This window comes from Myxocyprinus asiaticus, chromosome 5, assembly GCF_019703515.2.
Source record: "Myxocyprinus asiaticus isolate MX2 ecotype Aquarium Trade chromosome 5, UBuf_Myxa_2, whole genome shotgun sequence".
Lineage (NCBI taxonomy): Eukaryota > Metazoa > Chordata > Actinopteri > Cypriniformes > Catostomidae > Myxocyprinus > Myxocyprinus asiaticus.
In genome coordinates, this window is record NC_059348.1 from 22,239,766 (window position 1) to 22,260,913 (window position 21,148).

General features: G+C 37.8%; 1 protein-coding gene across 8 annotated transcripts in view; it reads right to left on the reverse strand.

Annotated features, from left to right (window-relative positions):
• LOC127441395 (receptor-type tyrosine-protein phosphatase F-like) overlaps positions 1-14,633 on the reverse strand; it is a 318,186-nt gene extending 303,553 nt beyond the window's left edge. For all 8 annotated transcript variants that reach the window (XM_051698771.1, XM_051698769.1, XM_051698767.1 and 5 more), the window contains exon 1: positions 14,343-14,633. The gene's annotated coding sequence lies outside the window, so the exon portion shown is untranslated. The remainder of the gene's footprint in view (positions 1-14,342) is intronic.
• Positions 14,634-21,148: the final 6,515 nt, after the last annotated feature.

A 21,148-nucleotide genomic window follows, 5' to 3' on the forward strand; every position in this document is an offset into this window, starting at 1 on the left:
TAATCTGCTTAAAAAAACTCAGACCAAAGCAACTTCATAGCAACGGCTGTAAACATCTATTTTGAAGGTATAACTTACTGGGGACAAAATTTCACTCGTGTTTTTGACTGCTGTGTAGAAATATTCACATTGCTGAAAAGCACAAAAGTAAGTGGGCCACAACAGTATTTTTTTTCATGCAACCAACAACGTTCCATAATTAGAGCTGGGACCAGAGAACCGGTTCTTTTTCAGAACAGTTCCATTTTAAAAAAAAAAAATAAATAAATAAATAATAATATAGCCGCAAGCGGCAATTATCGGGGGCCAAGCACATATGGAAAAATGACAAACATAATCTGATTTGACATGAAAGATCCTGTGGAAACCTAACCCTAACTCAAACCCTAACCGCCTTCAGGGGGCTGAAGGCACATTCACTGTTCTCTTACAAAGTCATTCATGTTTTATTGTAGGTCAATTTAATATTCAAACCACCTCAGTTGCAAGTTTAAAGTAGGGCTGCCCCCGATCAAAGATTTTCTTAGTCGACTAGTAGGAGTTAATTTCAGCCATTAGTCGACTAGTCGCACGTTTATGATATTCTTTTAATTACTTGAATATATTTTTTGGGGTAGCATCAGAAAATGGTTTGAGTTCCAGGGCTGGGAAATAATGTTATAAGTAACATAGCTAACACTGTTCTACATTACAGAAAAATACTAAACCGTAATAATGAGCATTTAAAAAATAAATTTGACAAGCGCACGCACGAAGCGAGCCGCATCGACACCGGCAAAAGTGGTAATGATTCTGAATGTGTCGGAAAAACCAGCAAGGAGACTGTCTGAACATTTTGTTAATTTATAGAGAGAAATGCACATTAGGGTTGTGCCGACAGACAATGATCTCGGGGATCGATAATAGTCAGAGTGATTGCCAATAGCTGATGCCTTTGATGATGTCAAGATGATATTTGGCTCGTTTTCCCATTAATGTATTTTATAATTTTATTATTATTATGCTATTATTATTATAAAATCAATATTACAAATAATTTGCCCATAGACACACAGACACACGCTTGAAGAAACACTGTATTATATTATTAAGAACAGATGACAGAAAAGCCGTCTATGCGTATGTATGTTTGTACGGAGGCGTGCAATCTCACGGAACACGCGCATGTAAAATGTTCTCACTCTTTGTTTCTGTCTTCTGAATTTATTTTTGCAAGAACATTATCGTCTATGAGTGCTGCAAATGACCTCAGACATCTCAGCTCAGGAGGTGTTCTGAGTTCAGTTCGCTTTATTTCCACAGAGCAGTTCATTATGACCAACTCAGCAGCCTATACATCTGTGATTAAAACATAAAATAATACAAAAACACGTTCACCTCGAACCATGATTTATATTTCAGTGATTATTATCATCATTATAATTATTATTTTTTTACATTTATAATTGTTTTTATGTCTTCATTTGTGTAAATAATTTTCCGGCATGATGTTTAGACGGATTCTTGCCTGACGGTAAATGGAAAGGTGTAAATATATATTATTCTTTTATCTCTTCATTATTTTAATTGCTTTTTCATTTCGTTTGGAGTGCAATTTGAATTTAGAAATGTATTTGATTTAAGTTTTTAATTTTTTAAATAAATTAATTTAATTTTCAATGCAAAATCACTAAAGCAAGAATATTCACCGATCCCTCAGCCCAGGGGTTGCCGATGTAACTGGATACTGCGATATAAAAATAAATATTATATATATATATATATATATATATCGTGAAGGAGGGAACAAAACAAATTTATTCACACACATGATGTATTTTCCCGGATAACGAAATACTCGACCAGTAGAGAATGCACAGATGAAGTAGGTTCTTTGCCAAAGAGATGCTGAAAACTGTTGTAAAACCATCTTTCAAAAAGTTGAACAACACACATTTTAATTGCACTTAATTTTTTTCCAGTTTCATTTGAATTTTTAGTTAAAATAAATAAAAAATAAAGTTCTAAGTTTTAAATCAAGGTGTCTTGCTTTATTGTGTAGGCTTAACCTTAACCCTGCTTAACAAAAATTACCCCATAGTACCACCTAGTGTCCAACAAGCGGTAATACCGGTGTTCGTCAGTTTTTTCTGCGACCAACCGACCAATCAAAACTTGGTCGACCAAGACTCTTCTCATCAACTAACCTTTGGTCAACTATCAGGGGGCAGCCCTAGTTTAAAGTTAATCCATAACTGAGATTTAAAACAGAGTTTAAAGTAATGGAGCAACAGGATTAAAGTAAATTCAGATTTACTGTGAAATTTAAATCAGGATCAAAATGAGGATTAAATGTAACCCTGATTATTTTTAAACAAATTTTAAAGTTTGGTGAAACAGAATTATCAGATAAACCTTGATTTAATCTAACTTTAAGATTAATCCTGGTTGGTGCAACCCACCTTTAGCCCACCTTTATTACTCTTTTAAAACCCTTTGAATGATTTATAGTTACAGTTGAACTCAGAAGTTTACATAAATTTAAACTCAGTTTTTCACAATTCCTGACATTTAATCGTAGAAAACATTCCCTGTCTTAGGTCAGTTAGGATCACTATTTTAAGATTGTGAAATGTCAAAATAATAGTAGAGAGAATGATTTATTTCAGCTTTTATTACTTTCATCACATTCCCAGTGGGTCAGATGTTTACATACAATTTGTTAGTATTTGGTAGCATTGCTTTTAAATTGTTTAACTTGGGTCAAATGTTTTGGATAGCCTTCCACAAGCTTCTCACAATAAATTGCTGGAATTTTGGCCCACTGCTCCAGACAGAACTGGTGTAACTGAGTCAGGTTTTTAAGTCTCCTTGCTTGCACACACTTTTTTAGTTCTGCCCACAAATTATCTATCAGATTGCGGTCAGGGCTTTTAGATGGCCCTCCAATACCTTGACTTTGTTGTGCATAAGCCATTTTGCCACAACTTTGGCGGTATGCTTGGGGTCATTGTCTATTTGGAAGACCCATTTGCAACCGAGCTTTAACTGCCTTGCTGATGTCTCGAGATGTTGCTTCAATATATCCACATAATTTTCCTTCCTCATGATGCTATCTATTTTGTGAAGTGCACCAGTCCCTCCTGCAGCAAAGCACCCCCACAGCACGATGCTGCCACTCCCATGTTTCACGGTTGGGATGGTGTTCTTCGGCTTGCAAGCCTCACCCTTTTTCCTCCAAACATAACGATGGTCATTATGGCCAAAAAGTTCAATTTCTGTTTCATCAAACCAGAGGAAATTTCTCCAAAATGTAAGATCTTTGTCCCCATGTGCACTTGCAAACTGTAGTCTGGCTTTTTTATGGCGGTTTTGGAGCAGTGGCTTCATCCTTGCTGAGCAGTCTTTCAGGTTGCGTCGATATAGGACTCGTTTTACTGTGGATATAAATACTTGTCTACCTGTTTCCTCCAGCATCTTTACAAGGGCCTTTGCTGTTGTTCGGGGCTGATTTGCACTTTTCGCACCAAGCTATGTTCATCTCTAGAAGACAGAATGCATCTCCTTCCTGAGTGGTATGATGGCTGCGTGGTCCCATGGTGTTTATACTTGCGTTCTATTGTTTGTACAGATGAAGGTGGTACCTTCAGGCATTTGGAAACTGCTCCCAAGGATGAACCAGACTTTTTTTTTCAGAGGTCTTGGCTGATTTCTGTTGATTTTCCCATGATGTCAAGCAAAGAGGCACTGAGTTTGAAGGTAGGCCTTAAAATACATCCACAGGTACACCTCCAATGTTACATCAGAATGTTATTTTGTGCATGTACACTAAGTTTTGTTAAGTTTAAAATGTGCACACACAAGATATGGGTCAATTAGTCATAATAGGCCATACCCAAAAACCTATCGGCTAATATCTTCTGAATGATTTTCCATATCAAAATTTTTTGATAACTTTTTGTCAGGAATGTCTGTAGATAATGTATACAAAGTTTTGAGTGAATCGGGCAAACAGCCTAGGACAAGTTTGAAAAAGTAGGTTTTAAGATGGAGTTTTTTTGCGGAAATGGAAATTCATGTGACCACATCATTTTGGAGGCACTGATGGATTTGCAGAAATAAAAATTAAAATATTTTTATCCTATACAATTCTGGAGTTAATTCAACTGCTTTGAGCACAGTTGCACAATTAGGATTTTCTTAAGTTATAGCACCCCCTAGCATAAAAAATTAACAAAACTCTAAATTTTACCTCAGAGTGTTCTCTTGTCTATGTGTACAAAGTTTTGTTAAAGTTTGAAAATTACACACAAGATACAGGCTAATTAGTCATTATAGGCCATGACCCTAAACATATTTGTTTATATCTTCAAATGATTGCACGTATTAAAATTCTTTTGATAATTTTTGTCAGGAGGGTCTGTAAATTATGTATACCAAGTTTCATGATAATCGGGCAAATGGCCTAGGACGAGTTTGAAAAAGTAAGTTTTTCGAATAAATCAAAATTGGAGAAAATCTTTCTTGCGGAAATGGAAATTCAAGTGACCATATGATTTGGGGGCACTAATGGATTCAGAGAAGCTACAAATTTGTATTGTAGCCTATATGGTTCCAGAATTATGAGCAAAAATGCAAATTAGCTTATTACTGTGTGGCCGATTGTCACAAAATTTGATATGCGGTAATTTGAAGGTGCTGAAATTTTATTGGCCATTGGCAGCTATTTTTGTTAATTTGTCGAATCGATTTTTTAAGAATATGTTAGCATTTGAACCAAAGAAGATGCATATTTAATTTTAACTTAGTTGCTCTAACGGCTGTAAAGTTATGACAGTTTTTTAGTTGTAGCACCCCCTAAGGGTGAAACCGCTGACGTCTTGTAAACATCCTGTTGACTATGTGTACCGAGTTTGGTTTCTTTTGGAGTTTGCGTTGAGTAGATATTGATCAATTACTCAAATTGCGTTTAACCAAAGGAATTGTATCATTAATATCTTTGGAACAATTTCACATATCGAAATTCTTTTGATAATTTTTTGTTAGGGGCGTCCGTAGATGATGTATGCCAAATTGCTTGCTGATCGGACAAACGGTCTAGGAAGAGTTTGAAAAAGTAGGCTTTTCATAAAATTCAAAATGGCATAAAAAATTATAGACAGAAATGAAATCGGAGATATATTGAATTTCGATTGTAGCCCTTACAGTTGCAGAGATATGAGCCAAAACATAAAAGTGTTTATTATAGCACCACCTAGGGTCAGATGGGTGTGCGTTTGTGCACCTGAGTAGTGATGGGGATTTGGGATCATCCTGCCAAGTTTGGTGTCTCCACGACTTACGGTCTCTGACGCCCAGACACTTTTAGGGCAGAAAAAAAAAGAAGAAAAAGTAGAAAATCAGCACAACTACAATAGGGTTCCAGCAGCTTCACTGCTTGGCCCCCTAAAAAGAAGGAAATCAGTACAATTACAATAGGGTTCCAGCAGCTTCGCTAATTGGCCCCCTAATAAAATAGTGTTACCGTATTATTTTCTTGACTTTCGGTTACGTTTACAAAGGGATGCACCGATATGGAATTTCTGGACTGATACCGATAACCGAATATTCACAGACAATTGTGGCCGATAATGATAATTAGAAAAAAAAATTTTACTTTTTATTTTTAATCCTTTACCTGAAACTGCTAGCTAATTCATTAAAAGCTTCTCATTTAAAAAATAGATGGCATTTAAAAGCTTGGAATTTGGACTTGCTGCAGATGAAACATGAACCAAAAATGTGCCAACATTCAAGATGAATGCTGATTTGAATCAGAAAAATATGACAATGCACTTGCTTAAATTGTATGATGCCCTTTTGTTTGAGTGTTTACGGTAACCCTGATGACTCGCTAACAGGGAGAACAATGAATTTCTAACAGCTGTAATAATGCATTTAACCAAAATGAGGCAATAAACAACATGTCATGCACAATAAACTACAAAACACACAATACAGACCCTAATCTCTATATACATGATGTAATATTTATGCTAGCAAACAGACTGCAAGTGCAGCGGTGTTTTGTGTGGGTTATGCATGTACGCGCACATCTCATTCACAGGTGCTTATTACAGCACTCATCTGAAACAGTTTCATTGTATAATGAAATGTGATGACAATGGGAATAGGTAACATCATTCAGATCATAACTCATGAGTCATAACATTAGAAAAGTATCAACATGTAAAATACAAGCACATTCGTTTCACTCACAAACTAGAGTTTTTAGCCACCTCACATCACTCTGTGAGGATTGTTTCCCACATTGCTTATATTACATGAAGTAATAAACAAATAGGATTGCCTCCAAGAAACATACATACATGTTTTGTCACGTTTATTACCGTGTCATGTTGTTACTTACAGCAGATGATCCCAGAACTAAAACCAGACCCATAACTACGTAACAAGGTGCAGAGATGTTTAAATAATCCTCCCAGAGTGACATGAGCTTGGCTCTCACTGTGAGACCTGCTGTGTTTGCGCACAAGCACCGTCACTTGTGGTTGCCCGAGTCTATGCCTGAAGGAAAGAAGCCGCAGGCAGTCAGAAATTCTTAGCCGCAAGCAAATAAACCTTAACAAATTATCAGCGAAAATATCGTCGATAATTCCATTATCGCCGTGATAATATTTTAATTTTCCCAGTTATCGTCTAATAATATATCGCCTGCCGATATTTCGTGCATCCTTAGTTATCAGTTCCTGATCACACAGCGTGACCAGTGTTGTCAGTATTTCTTCAAAAGTAAGAATTGCTAATGGAACCGAAATCGGAATGAGAACCAGAATCGTTCAATTCCGTACAATTCCCATCCCTAACCATAAGATAATTTATATTAATTACATTTCCTGCCTCCTGAGCTTCACAACCAAAGTGTGTGGTCTTTGAATATGTCCTGTTTGACATAAATGGCCTCAATTCCATGTGCTGTATATAGTATATTATCATTTGGTTCATTAACAAAAGAAAACCTGATAGCAGACATGTGAGCGACGAGCTCTGCGCACTTTGCTGAATTTTTGATTATTTTCATATTATAATCTGGTGAAATCTGTTACACCCAGTTACACATTAGCCCTTTGTTGCAAAACATGGCAAAGAAGTCAAAATCCTCGGGCTCGGGAGACATTAAAAGACACTTACGTGTTCAGGATGAAAGCCCCGACAGGCCTACAGACCGGGGACTCGATTTGGATGGCGTGGCGGGAGAAGGAATCCAGCGTCAGTTGTCCAACATGTCGGTGATGTTGACGAAGATTTTTGCTGACTTGGAGGATCTTGCTGTAATACGTCGATCAATCACGGCGATGGAAATAAAATTCTCCGAGTTAGGTACAAGAGTGAGCTGTATTAACTCTTGAGGATGCTGGGCGACATTTTGGATTTTTTGCGTTGGCTCCGCCGAGCGGCTGGAGCTTGTTTTGTGAATAACACTTTTCCTTAAAGAAACTTTTGCATTGATAAAAGATTACTTTTGCATTGAAATTCCCGGACAGATTGAGAGTGGACACTACGGATGACCGCAAAATATCTACATGCTGCTCACACAAAGGATGTTTTTTATGAAGTCGACGGATTATGAAAGTCATGGTATATACTTTTATGCAGCCTCCGAGTGAGTTGACTCGATCATCCGGGGAACCGGGATGCCGGTTTTGTTTCTTTTTGTATTGGTTCCGCCTAGCGGCTGGAGCTTGTTCTGTTGAATAACATTCCTTTGGAACAGCTGTGGATTAATCTGTTCGTTCCTCCTGCTGGCTGTAGTTTGTTTTGTTGAGTTTTTTTTACGGGACATTGGAATGATTACGTCATCTGTTGAACTCATAACAGCCAGCTCACTGAACATCTTTAAAACAGTTCTATGAATTAATCTACATGTTCTTAGTGTTCATTCTTCCTATTGACTGGGTTTATTTAACAAAGTATTTTCTGTTATGTAATTTTGCCTCACAAATTTGTGAGGCAAAATTGAGCAATCCGATGGCAAAGTTGTCGTGGGGACTCGTGGGCGTTCATGGACCTTTTGAGTTGACCTTGTCGCCGGTTGGCGCTGTCGTGCGCGGGGTTAATGTGCACGTTTTTCTTTTTTCTGTTTGTTTTGTTTGGGGGTTGATTGTTTCACTAATGGGGAATGTGGTCTATATAATTTTGTTTTTGACACACAATTTATTTTTTCTACTATATCAAAATGTCAAATGTTAATATGAGTGTACTATCTCTCTCCATATGGAATGTGAATGGGCTGGGGCACCCCATAAAAAGAAGGAAAGTTATTACTTTTCTTAAACGTAAGAAATATGATATAGTGTTTCTTCAAGAAATACATCTCTCTCTGCAGGAAGCTGAAAAATTTGGGAAGATATGGGGTGGACATGGTTTTTTTAGTACTTGAAGGGATGTTGCAAACCGCTGGCACCCCTCATGATATAATATTGGGAGGAGACTTTAATATTTTGATGGATTCAGTCCTTGATCATAGTGAAGCAAAAGTGTGTAAACCCCCTAGAGCAACACTGACGCTTCACAGGATGTGTAAAAATCTTGGTCTTACAGATATTTGGAGACTTTTGAACCCATCTGGTAGGGACTGTAAATTTTTTTCATCAGTCCATAAGATTTATTCTAGAATAGATTTTTTTTTAATATCCAAATCCCTCATTTCATCTGTTGTTGATTGCTCAATTGGAAATATCTTAGTCTCAGATCACGCCCTGGTGAGTTTAGAGGTGATGCCACATATAGAGAAAAATAAATCTCATAGTTGGCGCCTTAATGTGTCCCTTTTGCAAAATCCTGATTTCCAACAAATGTTAAAGACTGAAATCATTGTTTATATGGAGACCAACTGGTCCTCAGTATCCTCTGTGGGCTTGGCTTGGGAGGCACTTAAGGCGGTTCTTAGGGGTCGGATCATACAGTATGCCTCATTCATTAAAAAAATCCAAAGCACAAGAACTTGTGGAGTTGGAAGGAAATATTAAAAGTGCAGAGGCAAAGCTGAAGCGCCGTATGTCAGCTGATGGCCTCAGATAATTGACCTGACTGAAATACAGGTATAATACGATTCTGTCGCAGAAAGTGGAGTTTTGGTTGTTCAAGGCAAGACAGTCATACTTTGAGTCAGGTGATAAAGCAGGAAAACTTTTGGCTAGATAAATAAAGCAGAGAGTCTTTTTCTATCATTCCCTCAGTGAAATCTGCTTGTGGTAAAATATTTACCTTGGCTATTGATATTAATAATGCCTTTAAAGAGTTCTATCTTGATCTCTATAGGTCCACGTCTTCATCCACTGATGAAGATATTAGGAACTTTGTGGAACCATTAGATCTCCCTAAACTGACGACTGAGCAAAAACATTCTCTTGATTCTGAGATAAACTTGGAGGAGCTTGTTGAGGTAATTAAAGCCTTGCCTACAGGCAAGGCTCCAGGGCCTGATGGCTTTGCCGCTGAGTTTTTCAAATCTTATGCTACAGAACTGGCTCCACTTTTGTTAGAAGTTTATACTGATTCATTAAAGAATGGAAAGCTTCCACCAACCATGACACAAGCCTGGATCAGTCTGATTCTAAAAAAGGATAAAGATCCAAGCGAGTGTAAAAGTTACCACCCAATTTCCCTGATCCAGTTAGATGTAAAAATTTTGTCCAAAATTCTGGCTAATCGATTAAGTAACGTTATGACATCTCTTACACATATAGATCAGGTGGGGTTTATTCGAGGCCGTAGTTCTTCTGATAATATTAGGCGTTTCATCAATATCATGTGGTCAGTAGCGAATGATCAATCTCCGGTCGCTGCCATCTCTCTTGACACTGAAAAGGCGTTTGATATGGTAGAATGGGATTATCTTTTTAAGATTCTGGAAAGGTATGGGTTCGGGAATACATTTATTGGTTAGATTAAGTTACTTTATGGACACCCTGTAGCAGCGGTACAAACAAATGGGTTAATTTCAGATTATTTTACTCTGGATAGGGCCACCCGGCAGGGATGCCCTCTTTCCCCATTATTGTTCTGTCTTGCCCTGGAACCATTAGCAGCCGCGATAAGAAAGGAGGAGGATTTTCCAGGGGTGACAGCGGGAGGTGTAGCGCATAAGCTTCTGCTTTACGCAGATGATATCTTATTATTCGTCTCCGACCCCACTAGATCCATGCCTTGCCTCCACAGAATTATTAACTCCTTTTTCAAATTCTCAGTGATACAGAGTCAACTGTTCTAAATCCGAAGCTTTGGCTTTGACAGCGTACTGTCCAATAACGGCTTTCCAGCCGGGCGCCTTCATGTGGCCCAAACAGGGAATTAAGTATTTGGGAATTTTATTCCCAGCAAATTTTTCTGATTTAGTTAGAGTTAATTTTGATCCCTTAATAAAAAGTTTTTCGAATGATGTGGACAGGTGGGCTTCATTACACTTATCGATGATTGGGAAGGTTAATGTTATTAAAATGAATTGCATTCCAAAATGTAACTATCTGCTACAATCTCTCCCTGTAGATGTCCCTCTCTCTTATTTTAAGCAATTTGATAGCATAGTGAAGTCCTTCATTTGGAATGGTAAACGTCCCAGGTTAAATTTCAGTAAATTACATAGGCCGATTGACAAAGGTGGGTTAGGCCTACCCAAGATTTTATTTTATTATTATGCATTCAGTCTTAGACATTTGGTTCATTGGTCGCTTCCACCTTTCTACTCCCTCTACATTCATCTTCCTGAGTGACAGCGCACAGGACCATGTGCATGTCAATATGACAAGCGGCTGGCTGATTTTATTTGATTATTGAAGATCGTGGTGACCAAAAAGTGTAGCATCAAGAGCATTAACAAAGACACTGAGGGAAATTGTATGTGTGTGTCTGCGTGTTTGGGTTAGAGTATGGTGGAGAGAGAGGTCACCTTCACGCAACTCAATGGTAGTAATCGTACCTAATGCCTAATGGAGCTACCACAATGGGGACAGACGAACACACTACTCTAATAAATCACACATAAGGCACTGCCACCACAAATTGTGTTTTACTGTTCTCCCACTAAAGAGGCATGGTCGAGATGTCTGGATGTGACCCATGGCATCATTGCCATCACATGCCACGCTGCTAAAAAACACCTTATATTAGAACTGATTTATGGTCAAATGTCAAAGATATATCTAAAAAGTAGGTGGCAATATTAACACACGTCATAAAATAACTTGTGAACAAGCTGGAAAAATAACAGAGCTGGTTTTCTCCTTTTCTTTTGTCTTTTGTCCAATTACCTCTCAACGCAAACCATCAAAGCTTTAACGTGACCAAATAATGTAGAACTGCTTCAAAATAGCCTCAGCCACTGTTCTTATAATGGATTTAGGCCATTTCTGGGCAAATGTCTGTTTCCACTTTACGTTTTAAATACAATGTCCCATAAAACTGTGGTGTAAATGGTTTATAATGCCACCATCAGGCCCACTAATGGAGAACCTGTTTCCAATCAGCAGCCAAATTACTACAGAATTAGCTTCCAGACACTTAACTACTTCACAGGCCTCTAAACACTGAAGACACTGAGAAATATTTTAAAATTTGGAGTTTCATTGACAGCAACTTGGAAAGAACTAACGCAACATGTACAGTTGTTTCGTCTCCATACATAATTTTCTCTCTCAAATCCAAAAGGAAGCTTTGTTTGATTTCAAAGAAGGAACTCATCCTGTGTTCAAGAGACAAGCAATTAAACCTAGTCTTTGAAACCTTTGTTTTTATTCAGGTGCTCGTGATCTCCTTGGAGAGGACTGGAAAGTTCTGTTTCTGGGTCGTTCCTATAACACTGAAAACTTTTCTACCACACCATGTCACAGTGTCTCCTAAAAAAAGTGTTGACTGGGTCAAATTGTTTAGCCTAAATAAAAACTGTGTTCCCGTGCCAGAGCCCAATATGCCACTGAGAATTCCAAGAGAGTTGCAGTTCCCAGATATGAGTCCTATAAATGTTAATCCCTGACACCACAACTGATGCACTACAGAAATAAAATCTCTCATTAGTGCCCAGACCCTGAAATTACCCAAATTCAGTGCATATGGAAGCCATAAGACAGCGTCAGCAAGGGGGATGTTTGCACCAAGCGGCTTTTCGGCATGTGGCAACAGAGGGCCGGGTGTTCTGAAAGTGCCAATTAGCTCCCACTGCCAGAATGAAGGTAAAAAGGTGCCATGGAGAAAGTAGCAAATAGCAGAAATACAAAAAACCAAAATGCATGCACATGCATACTTGAATAAAAGGACAATTTTCAAAGATTCAAATTAGAAACGTCTCTGTTTACCTGCTGACTGCTGCTATATGATACCTATGTTTTTGATGTAAAACATGTTGACCTTAACTGTATGCAGATTATTATAGCTTTGCCTGAATAATGTTTTTTCTATTGGTTTCTAATTTGTGACCAGTTTGTTCAGCCATTTTTCCACGTAACATTGAGTTGCCTTGTGATTCAACACAGCATCAATTGCATGACATCAGCCTGCCCATGATCCAATCACACGTGTGTGTGTGTATTATTGGTGGAGATATTATCAGTTCATCTTTATGGCTGTCAAAATGCAGACATTTTTTTTTTTCAACCAGCCTATAGCCTTAGGAGCATTTTCTACAAAACCAGAACTGACAGAATATTAAAGTAATTACACAGACTAAAGTCCAGTTCCAGCAGACTGCACAGGATCAAGAAGATGATGTTGTCCTTATCCAAATTATTTAAGACTTCTGATGCAACTGCAGAAAACTTAGTCTTGATTTCCAAATAGCTGACATGTGCGCTCTAATACACCTCATACTGTATATGACCTTTTATTTGTTTTAAATCAATAAAAACTGTACAATGCTAAAGCCCACGCTTGACCATACAGAACCTAGCATGCTCACGTACTGTATGGTCACGTATATGAGCTCTCTTCCTAAAATAACTACTGACGGATGGAATTGCTGTTTGGAAGGACCTGAGAAAGGGCAACAAACCAGCGTAACAAATAATGCAAAATATCTATAGTATAACAACAGTGTCATTGTTCTGCTCGTGCCCCGCCGCGCGAGCGAGATTAACACACAATGTTGTCTCGTGAGCTTTTACTTCTTATTCTAATCTCAGCACAACAAACACGGACACCTTTCTGTGAAGCCTAACAAATATTATCTTCTAAACCAGCGCTAATTAACTTTCCAAACGATCTGAATGCCTATAGTTTGATTCGAACAGCTCTATAAAATATTCTAATTTAGAAATGCATAAATCATTATATGATATAGCGATGTGAACTGCAATGCGATTAGATTCAAATGCTGGACTAATTAAATATATATATATATATATATATATATATATATATATATATATATATATATATATATATATATTTTTTTCGCCAGACATCGTGTTAATGTTCCTTGAGGCTACATTTTGACTAGGAAAAAAAAAGTGTGTGTGTGTGTATATTATGTGTGTATGCCCCAAAATATTCTCGCTTTTCCACGAACGGTGGCATCTTGAAAAAAAAGGCACTAAATCTTATTCGAGTTGTACGTGTTTGGAATTCAGTCTTTTTTTCTTCTTTTCTTAGAATCACACACAACAGAATCAGTTAAAATGCACGCATAAAATAAACAAAACGTTTTGTTTGCACAATACGATGTAGCAAACATATTTTACATAAGATGCGATCAAGCATCTTTGGAGAACTGAGCTCGCGCACATTCAGTAATAGAAGAATGTCCCGTGACACTTGTTCTCTGCGTTTATTTATTTATTTATTTTTTAGAGAACTGTCTGCTGCATGCACCCGAAAACATACGTGCAATACATTATATATTACCTGTGGTCAACAGTTCATATTCGTAGTCATCATTAGCTAGTTCATTTTTGAGACTGTTACAAAGGACAGAAGAACTACATTGTGACCTGCAAGACACTTGCTCCTCTACAAATGCTTTATAAGACATTTGGACCACGAGGAACTACTAAAATGAGACCAAACCTGGCCACTCTTGCTTATAACTTGCTATACTGAGAGAATAGCACATCCGCGCTGTTTTTATGTGAAACCATACCAAACTGAACAAGTTTTAAACGGTTGGGTCAGCTAATGAACTAGCTTAGCCGACGTCAACTCATCCGTTAGTTTCTGACTGTGAAATTACTTGTTAGTTTCACGTTCACTCCAAGCCAAGCCTCGTGTTTTGAGAAGCTTGCGCTTTAATGCAAATAATTACAACCGCAAGAAGTACAGCTTTGTGTCAATTTCGTTAACAAGACCGAATGAAATTGGAAATGCATTGAACTCACCGTCTCCCCGTTCCGACGCGGTTTGCATTTCTTTGCGTGCAAGCCAACCGCTTGTTTCACCCGGTTCAGTTCGCCACGTACAAATCCACTTTTGAAATCGACGGGAAAATTCTTTGATTCCACAGAGCAACGACTCTTCCCCTACTAATGTTCCACGCGGCCGTTATAATCCCTTTATTGAGACTGGTTGCTATAACTACGGCAGAGTGGAAAAGCTTCTATTGTTTCGAATCCAGAGTTTGTGTCTCAAACAGACTTCAGCTCCAGTGCGCTCGGAGACTCTCTGCTTGCTTTGCCTGCTGTCCCCTCAATCACGCTTTCTCCCTCCCCGTCTAGCTCACAGGTTGCTCGCATGGATTTTCGGAAACATTCGTGAGCATTCGGCCGTTCACGAATCGACTGTATTAGTCTCCAGCAATGTGGTTGCTAACAAGAAACAGGTATTTACTGAGGTTAAACCTAAATAAAAACAGATATTTAGTGAGTGTCTTTATTTCATAGGACAGTAGAGTATGACAGGAAAGTAGGGCTAAGAGAGAGTGGAAGCTGGATCGGACTCAAACCTGGGTCCACGTGAGCAAACAGCTTTTATATGTCCTGTGCACCACAGCACAGCTCACTGCTCCACGGATCGGACATTAACTGATGATAACTTTAAAAGAGGGATTGTAGTGTTCGACATTTCTTGACAAGAATTTCAGAAACATAATAATCAGTTTGTTCAAATTAAATATTTAACAAATTTGTAATATAGCCTATATACTTTATAACAGTATTATACATAGTCCTTAAACCTAGACTATGGAGGTGGCAAGAGTTACATTTTCCATTATGCCAATAGGATGATCCTTAAACACACACACACACAAAAGAACTTTCACTATCATAACTTTACTCAGTTCTCCCATGTTCATATTAGCCTACTCAAAAACTCATGTAACCAAGGGAACTTAAATTAACTGAGTTGATTCAACTTAAAAAATGTTGTGTCTTGCTTCACTTAATTCATTTGTGTTGGGACAAATTCATATTTTTTTGTTTGTTTAAATGAAACTGGGTAGATGAGTTCTAGTTCCCAGCATGTATTGCACAGGACTCGATGGAGAGTTCATGTTAAAATTAAGTGTTATTTTATGTGTCTTTGTGCAGGATGAATATAAAGAGAGAGACTTGCTAGTGTTTAATGTTTTGTTATGTTGACATTCAGAGGAATTTCTTTTAATTTTGGGGGTTACTATCACAGTGAAGGGTGGAGCTTGAGTCTAGTTTGAGGACCAATACATTTTGAGTATTCTACATATTGCTTAAACCATTGAGCAATTGCTGTGCTAACCATAGTGACCAAGTTGCTCTCATAGTGCTTCCCACCAGCATGTAGGCTATTTAGCATGCTAACATTTCTTGTCACTAGCTAGTATTTCACCAAAAGAGTTTCATTTGTGTTATATGTTCATTTTTGGATTTACTTGATTTAGTTAGGTTGCCTCTACTTGAAGTATTTAAATTGAAATTACATGGTAATTTGAGTTTAACCCCTTCATACGTACCGTCACACATGTGATGGTTAATAAGTGGGCCCACAGAGCAGTGTCACACATATGTGTTTCTGCAACAGCCAGTTATGTTACAAACTGCCAGACTCAAATCGACTTTCACGCCAACACATGCTGTGCTGGTCAAGCATCTGTCATTTATATTCACTGAAACAGTTACTCATACAGTCTTTTAAAACACAGAATAAGTTAATTTTATATACATACATCCAACTCGTCACCAAAGAAGAAAGCCTTTATTATTGTCACACATTTTCATATATACAGTGAAATTCTTTGTTTTCACATGTTTTCAGAGTGCAGGGTCAGCCATGATACAGCACCCCTGGAGCAGATAGGGTCAAGGGCCTAAAAAGACTGTTTGAGTTGCTGTTTGTGTGAATGAACAGTGGCATCTTGGCAGTGTTGGGGCTTGAACCCCCAACTTTCTGGTCAGTAACCTAGAGTCTTTAACTGCTGAGCCACCACTGCCCCTTATTAAAAAAAAAAAAAAGTACCATGATACAAAGTTTACAGCTCTTATATGCACAGTCAATAAATCAAACACGATCTTCCTCCTATGCGTGCTGCCATTTGTTTACATTAGTAGTGGTTGTCATTCGTCAAACAAACAGCTACTCAAAGAGTCTTTTCAAGCACATAATATGTTTATTTTATGTAACAAACAGCCTAATTGTCACCAAAGTACCACAATAACAGCCCACAGCTTGTATGTGTACAGTCATTATATCTAAACATGATCTTCCCTTGCACGCAGCCACGTCTACTTATTAGGTGCAGATGCGGTTTTCATTTACATAAACAGCAACTCAAACAGTCTTTTCAGGCATATAATACATTTGTTTTCTAAAACAGACAGACAAACTATCACAAAAGCACCACGAAAACAGTTTAAAACTCGTATACTCACAGTGAAAACATGCTGATCGAGTGTGATTTTTCGATGCACGCAGCCAAATCTGTTTACATTAGCGCTTGACACACACACACACACACACACACACACAATGTCTGAGAAGTCAAACAGTGCATATAGGCAAACCGGACTGCTGATATTATTTGTTCATTTGAAATATGACAAGAAATAAAACATTTAAATAAAATAAATTAAAATACGCCCACCTCTACCGGCTCTGCAGTGTCACATGCAAAAATAACTCACTCCAGGGGGCATAGCAGGGGAATTATGACGTCATGAAAAGGTTAAGAAAACTCATTTCAAACATGTGGAGCAACTGTCCATAATTGAATCAAGTTCAGCCAAAGAGTTGTTTCTTGTCTTTTTGAGTGTACAGTAAACAAACATAAAGAATATCTGTCAGTGGTTAGCACTATCACCTCACAGCAAGAAAATCCCATATTTGAGTCCAGGCTCAACTGGGCCAAACTGGAGTTTGCATGTTCGCCCTGTGTTTGTGTGGGATTCCTCCAGGTGTTCCGGTTTCACCCACAAGTCCAAAAACATGCAGGTTAAGTGAATAGGAAACTCTAAATTTCCCCTTATGAGTGAGAGTTCCCCAGCCACTGGGGGTTGTGTCAGGAAGGGCATCCGGTGTAAAACCTGTGCCAAATCAAATATGCGGATCACGGATGGTCTGCTGTGGTGACCCCTAACGGGAACAGCCAAAAGAAGAAGAAGAAGAATTCTTGTCCAGGTAGTTTCAGCGCTCTCAGATATTAGTTTGGCTATTTAAAAAATATTTCCCATACAAGTTTTACAGTTTGACTCATTTCTGAGATCCAATTAATGTTATATTCATCTGTTAAGGTAAAGTACTTTCTAAGGGTTTTGTAGTGTTTATTCGTTGAACATGGGGTGCAATAATAATGCTCAGTGAAATAAATTTGTAGCTTGCTGGATAAGTGAGGGGAACACCTATTTATTGCTGAATTTTTCAGTGTAACTATCATGGCCAGAAATGAAAAATGCATAGAACTCTAGAGGAAAATACAATCAAGGTCAGATTTCAAGGAGGGACTGTGCAATGTCCTGTGCGTGCAGCATATTTTACGATGTGGGGGCATCTTCATACATATCTCATCTGTGCATAAATCTCTGGCCAGGTTTAGGATATACAGTATCATAATGGTGTCTAAATAACAAAGCTTTGTAAGTAATGACTGTTCCTAGCTAATATTGATCCAAAAATGTAGCAGTGAATCTAAAACAGCTAGTACTGACACTGCATGAACCAGTCACAAAGGTATATGTAATAGCACTCAACTTTAAGTTTCTTTAGTTAAACATATAATGATTTAAAGCGGTATGGATGTGTTTTGGTGACCTTTCAGATTTTCTCCAAAGGTAAACTCACTTAAAGGCTACATGTGAAAGTGGAAAGCAGAATGCTCTTGAGAGGTAAGGGCTGGCACACTCTAGGATTAGATGTAGTGTAGGTGATTTTGAAATGTGAGATAATAATCAATTCCATCTAGTGGGATTTGCTCCCTTGAGAAGGCTGTCTCTTGGAGGATTATTTAATCAAATAATTTGGGTCTTCAGAATGAAACATACTGTACGTTATTGTAAAAATGACAGGGACCTACTGTATGTAAGGGTAACTGTTTTCATCTGCAGAAACATACTGTAAGTAAAAATAGCAATGGAAATGCTCTTCCTTCAAGCTTGTCACTATATGTGGCCTCATGTACAAAATATGTTTAGGATGATATCTGGTCACCCTGTTGGGGTTTATTTTGTGGTAATGTCCGGATGACTGTACATTATCCCACTTATTACATGGCTACTTGCCAAATAAATAAATAAATGGATATGAAATATTGATTTGAGTTGAATTTATTTTATTATGTGAGAAGAAATATACCATATAGTGATAATGGAGGCATAAAACTAGGACAGCTACAGAGGCGGCAGAAAGTATTGGAGTCGTGGTATTAAGTCACACTTAAAAATGTATGAATGTCTGTATGACTGAATGTCTGAAAATATCAAACCAAGTGGCATTTATTTGAAAGAAATGCAGCAAAATACCATTTTAAGCAAATTGTTTCACAAAAAGAGGTTTAGTTGTTTTTCAAATGATAAAACAATGGATGCACTGTTCAAAATGAAGACAACAAGTATTTAAACACTTTCTGTTTGTCAGAACTGACAACATTGTCAGTGTGGTGAACTACACCTGGAAGAACTTGATAAGAACTGACGTCATACAGTACAACCACTGAAAATGAGTTTTTGTGAGCAGTTGGTTAAAAATAATTTATATATATGTAATATTTATATATAATATTTTGTCATCTGCTGTGGTGACAAAATATTATATATATCAAAAATATCAAATTCATACATTTGTGAATGTGACTTAAGTGTTCAAAAGTATTCAAAATTGTAATCCAGTGTATGTAGGAAATCAGTTCTCTGGGACAATTATGCAGTTTAGTGGTCACTGCGAAAAATATTTGACAGCAGAATGCTATGATTGAATAAAGTATTCCAGAGAGCCATATAAAATTAGTGTATGCAAGTAATTTGCTTGTGGTTTTCCTCATGACTGATCTATTGCATTTGGTTTGATATTTGGAGCGATATGAAAGAAAGAGGGAGACCATGTCAAGAACCAGGTGAGAAAAGCCTACTGGCAGATAGATAAATGCCCTTTATATCTTTGGAGATATAAATAACGCTTCTCAGAAGTAAAGAAAATGTGAAATAGAGATAGAACAAGAGAATAATACATGGGAGGAAGGGGGATGGGCTGGAAAAGGTTGAAGAACAGCTGATTTTGGATGAGCTGGCATCTTTGAGTGGTTACTGAAAAAAGAAATCAAAGCAATAGAATATTCCAGCAGTGAGACAAGCTGTACTGAACATGCCAGAAAAAGAATGTAAAACTTTCTTTGAGTGTGCCAGGTGCTAAGTCAGTCAGCTTCTCTGCTCAAGGGAGAGATAGCAATGGAGAGGATCATCTTTAATTGGATGACTTAAATGGAATGACCTTGCCATAAACATCATTATGCTTTTTTAAGATACTGTAGTTTTTGATCAATGCATTATTTCCATACTTCCATTTGTGTTATTTCATAGTTTTGATGACAATACTGTTATTCTAAAATGTAGAGAATATTAACTATGAAGAATGAGTAGGTGTATCCAATCTCTTTCTCTGGTAAAGTGTATGTAAAGGAATGTTTATTTTTAATCTCTCTCTCTCTCTCTCTCTCTGCAAATATATTTGATAAACATTTTCGTGCACCTAATTTGGCCCTATATTATCAATCATCCTTAAAATAAGTTTGTGTTGTCTGTAGTTACTCAACAAGGTGCTCAACTCTTTTATGTAAAAGCTTTTACATGAGCTGGTAGTTTAGCCATAATGGGCCTGTTTAAGTAATTTCATCTTCCTGTGATCACTGCCTGAATGTCCCTGACATATTGAGTTGCAGGAGTCATTTCTTCTGAAGAAAGCCTTGAGGGAATCTGGATTTTCACTTTCTTTTGTGGGAGCCATCAGCAAATGGATATTAGATGGTTAATTTTTAATTCTGCATTCGTGAAGTCATGTTCTTGATGGGCAGGAAAAGCGCTGATGGGGCCAGATTGGGTATCATTGCGGATATCTGGGAACAACCCCTGGGACTGCTCTGTGGGTCTTGGCTGAGCTCCATTAATGCCTTGAAAAGGAGAAGGCACTTGGAGAAATGCTGTCCAGCTACTGACCCTCATTGGCAAAATGAAGGCCCATGTTTGTGGTTTATTGAGTGGACATTGTGAGAGGTTCATTAGAGTGGAAATAATTTTAAATGTGAATTCCTCATCAGGAATGATCTAGAGCACATCATCTAGAGCAACTTATCATGACCTACAGCACCTACTGTAGAGTAATCTCATTTGTAAATCATGAAAGCATGTAAGACTGGCATTTAAATCATATCAGAAAAAGAACTTATGACCAAAGGGCCACAAATAGCATTAGGTATCTAACACCTAACTTTAACACAGCTGGACCAGAATAGCAAAGAGAAATGCTCATTTCTGAAGCGATAGTTTATGCACTGTGGACATGCTTTCTTTTGAGTAGTGAAAATGATTTCCCAGCTTTCAGTGGTAATGAGTGTGGTGATTGTTTTTATTGACTCAGATGTTCCATTAAGGGAGAGTGAGCAGTTGCAAAGAGAAGCTGACAGCAGCTCTGTTGTTGTGATGTTTTGGTACTGGACCTTACACCAGGGTCATTAGCAAGCTTTCATTAATGCTCAACACTTACTACCCCACCACAGTCACAATTACAAACG